At 37.6% G+C, this 4568-nt stretch overlaps 1 non-coding gene across 1 annotated transcript; it reads right to left on the reverse strand.

The window, feature by feature from the left end:
• Positions 1-3243: 3243 nt before the first annotated feature.
• Positions 3244-3350, reverse strand: LOC147934037 (small nucleolar RNA R71). The gene has a single exon (XR_015573461.1). It is a non-coding gene; the product is annotated as a small nucleolar RNA R71 (small nucleolar RNA).
• Positions 3351-4568: the final 1218 nt, after the last annotated feature.

The following is a 4568-nucleotide window of genomic DNA, read 5'->3' on the forward strand; positions in this document are numbered from 1 at the left end:
GAAAGACCTAATGCATGCGCATGACTTCTGGCATGGCTAGACGATAAGCTACTTCACCAACTCTTCGCTCGATTTGGTACGGTCCTATGAACCTGACCGCGAGCTTTCCAACCTTTCCAAAACGATCTTTTCCTTTTTGGATTGTGACCTTCATGTACACCCAAACTCCAACTTCAAACTCTACCTCTCGCCTCTTTCGATCGACATACTTCTTATGGCAATCTTGGGCCTTTTTCATATTCTCTCGAATAGACTTGATCTTCTCCGTCGTTTCATCTATCAACTCATGGTTGAAACTTGTCCCCTCTCCTACCTCCGTCTAGCAAAAAGGGGTTCGACACGGCCTCCTGTACATGGCTTCGAATGGAGACATGTCGATGCTCGAGTGATAACTATTATTTTGTAGGAGAATTCAATAAATGGTAGGTTACCTTCCCAATCCGAAGACCAATCGAGTGCACATAGTCGAATCAAATCTTCTATGGGTTGAATTGTCCTCTCCATTTGTCCGTCAGTCTCTGGATGAAATGAGGTGTTCATATGGACGTCCGTCCCTAGTGCACGCTGCAGATCTTGCCAAAATATTGACTCGAACCTAGGGTCGCGATCAGACACTATGTTGGCTGTCACTCCGTGGAGCCTCATGATATATCATGGTTTTTTTGTGTTTTTTAACCATCATATAAGGAGTCTTTTTAGAGTCTTTTGATGTGCTTTTAGGTTCGTTATGAGTCTTTACAGGTTTTATAGGATTTTGGCATGGATGGAGCAAAGTGGAGCAATTTGTGATGTTTTGGAGCAATGAACCGAAGGATATCAACTTGGAGACAATAAAGGGTGATGGTGTCGATCGACACTACCCTTGGTGTCGGTCAACACCCAAGTAAGCCAACACGAAGCCCACGTTTTTGAAGTTTTACAAAGTTACCCGAAGTTTTTCAAAATTGCAAGACTAGTCCCTTATATGTTTTAGGACATATATAGTATTTTTAGGTTTTAGAAACCCTAAGTTTTATTTTCTGCAACCTTCTGAGATAGGTTTTGAGAGCTTTTGGGAGAGACGGATCTGAATCCGTCTATAGAGAGAAGATTCCTAAACTCCCTCTTTACTCTTTTAATATCCATTGCATATTATTCAGAAAGATGCTTTGTGTTTCATTCAATATGTCTGTGTTTCTTCACCATAGGTTGTTCTTAATGCTAGATCTTTGATTAGTCATCTGAATTTAGATCTCAGGATTACTGATTGATATGAGAATATAATTATTTTTCCTGATAAAACCATTGATGAGCAAAATTAATTTTTACAAAGAGATTTGATGTAGTAATTTTGTGAAAAATCTAAGGTTGTTTTCAAAGCTGGTCTTAACCTTGAATTTTACAAAGAGATTTGGATTTTCGAGTTTTAAACTTAGATAATATTTGCATTGAGAACTGATTTATTTTACAAAAGAGTTTAGAGTTCTAGATCTTATTTTTAATTTCTTGAATCCTATTAATTTATTGATCTAATATTATGTAATTTCCTGAGAAATTCCCTAGACCTAGCTTTTTAATCCCTTAAATTTACAACTTTATTTTAGTATTTTGCATTGCTTTTATTTCAATACAAATCATTCTGTTTAGCGTAACTATAAAACTCTATAATATATTGTGCACTCTTGAGTCTTTGTAGAATTCGACCCCTAAGTACTACATTGATGTCTTAATTCGAGAGAGTAGCTCTAGGGTTAATTTGAGCATATCAAATTTTGGATTCATTAGGGATTTCATGGTATGTTAGATTGATTGATTGTTTGAATTCATTATCTTTCTTGTTCTTCACCATAGGTTGTTCTTAATGCTAGATCTTTGATTAGTCATCTGGATTTAGATCTTAGGATTATTGATTGATATGAGAATATAATTGTTTTTCCTGATAAAACCATTGATGAGCAAAATTAATTTTTACAAAAAGATTTGATTTAGTAATTTTGTGAATAATCTAAACTTGTTTTCAAAGCTGGTTTTAACCTTGAATTTTACAAAGAGATTTGGATTTTCGAGTTTTAAACTTAGATAATATTTGCATTGCGAACTAATTTATTTTACAAAAGAGTTTAGAGTTCTAGATCTTATTTTTAATTTCTTGAATCCTATTAATTTATTGATCTAATATTCTGTAATTTCCTGAGAAATTCCCTAGACCTAGCTTTTTAATCCCTTGAATTTAAACAGTTTTATTTTAGTATTTTGGATTGCTTTTATTTCAATACAAATCATTCTGTTTAGCGTAACTATAAAACTCTATAATTTATTGTGTACTCTTGAGTCTTTGTAGAATTCGACCCCTAAGTACTACAGTGATGTCTTAATTAGAGTGTAGCTCTAGCGTTAATTTGAGCATATCAAACTTTGGCGCCGTTGCTGGGGACTCTTTTGATCTACCATTAGATTTGAGTTTTTTTTTGTCTAAGCTTTTCTTTTTATTTGCAACTAACACGTTTTTGTTTCTCTTCCCTTATGTGTTTTAGGTGTATGCCTTCTAAGCCTAGCACTTAGCACAATAAGACTGGTCCAATTGTGAAGCTTTCAAACCAAGAGTTGGAAAAATTAGAGCGTGAAAACCGAAAAGCAGCCAAATCTTTGAAGATGGTCAACACAATCATTCTGAGACCTGATGACGATGGCGTTTTAAGGGATCAAGAGGGCCACTTGCGCAATGAGTAGGGCCAAAAGATTGATGCAGAGGGCAACATGATTTATGAGATTGTTGTCGCTGAGGAGCAGAATGATGGTGTCGATCGACACCCACTTCCAGCCGTTGCACGTGGAGCTGCCGACCACGTCCAAAACCCGCAACCGGTTCACTGGCAGGACCCAAACCGGGATTTGATCAGGGTCATTGCAGACTACAATAGGGCTGACCTGGTTTATGACAACCGTTCTGCCATTGTTCCACCTCCATTCCCAAAGAATGACTATGAGCTGAAGCCTGCATACTTCCAATTAGTTGGGCAGAGACCTTTCTCCAACCTGCCAAATGAGAAACCTCTGGACCAGACTGAACATTTTGAAGATATTGTGACTAGTATCAAGGCTAATGGTGTTACGGAAGACTACATCTACTGCAAGCTATTTCCATACTCACTTGCATGAGAAGCATCTCAATGGTTGAAGCAACTGCAACCTGGATCACTGACAAATTGGCAAGACATCAAGGTGGCTTTCCTCAACTACTTTTATGATGATGCAGTGTCTGATGAGCTGAGAGTCAAGCTATCCTCTTTTAAGCAAAGACCGGATGAAGCCTTCAAGGCAGCTTGGGTATGATTCAAAGGTTATTAGAGGGACTGTCCACACCATGGTTTCTCAAGGGTACAATTGTTGAGTATCTTCTTCAGAGGATGTGACTAGGAGTATCAGTAAGCCTTGGACGCTGCCAGCCATGGGAATTTCAAGACAAGATTTCCAGATGAGGCTAAGCATCTGATTGAAAATCTGGCCTTCAGCGATAGCACTAAGTGAGCCAATGCTGAGAGAAAAAAATTACATGGAGGCAATGATTCATACCAGCTAGCTTCAGTTAATGCTAAGCTTGATTAAGTGCACAATCTTTTTATAGGTAAGAAATCTGTTCATTTTGCTGCTGAGGTTGAGACATTTGAGCCAAAGCCAGAGAATGAAGAAGAGAACGTCAATTTTGTGTAAGGATTTGGGTATCAGGGACAAAAGTTTGGCAATCAGCAAGGCAAAAGGCCTTACAGTTGTAACTCTTCAGGCTACACTTCCAAGCTATATTACCAAAAGCAGCAACAGAACAACAGTTTTACAAGGACCTATGGTAATTCATCTAATCAGTTTTCACCTCCACAAACTTTTGAGAGTTGAATGGAAGCCATGCTTGATCAGAGTCTTCAGGGATAAGAGCAGTTCGCAGTGACATTCAATGGGAAGATTGATAATATCTACACTGAGCTTAGTGGAAAGATTGATGCATTGAATGTTCATGTTAAGAAGCTGGAGAGTCAAGTTCCACAGACTGATGGGTCTGTTAAACGACAAGAGGGTTTTCTTTCTGCAAGAACATAGTCAAACCCCAAGCATGCTTGCAATGCCATATCAGTGAGAGATGAAGATGATGATGAATTTGCTTCCGTAGAACAGGGAGAGAGATCAACCGAGCTCAACACAGAGGAGTCGACACCAGATGATGGTGTGGATCGACACCAACTGGGTGTCGGCGACACTCATCTGAGACAGAACCTGACGTTACAAAATCTCCGATTCTAGTTGCTAAGAGTAGGCATGACCAAAATTAAACCGTAACCGCATTTCGGACCGTATTCAAACCGTAACCGTATTAAAATGGTTAAAACCCATAACGTTAACCGTAAATATATGGTTAAATTATATTAACCATAACCGTTAATTAACCATAACCGTATCAAAACCGTTGGTTAACCGCATAGTTAAACCGTAACTGTTTTAAAAACATAGAAAAATATACAAGTAATTATATGTTTAATATCAATCATATAATATATAGAAATATAATTACACTAAAAGAACATATTAATTATAAATAA

The sequence above is a fragment of the Camelina sativa genome, chromosome 11 (assembly GCF_030686135.1).
Source record: "Camelina sativa cultivar CO46 ecotype springtype chromosome 11, ASM3068613v1".
In the NCBI taxonomy this organism is placed as follows: domain Eukaryota; kingdom Viridiplantae; phylum Streptophyta; class Magnoliopsida; order Brassicales; family Brassicaceae; genus Camelina; species Camelina sativa.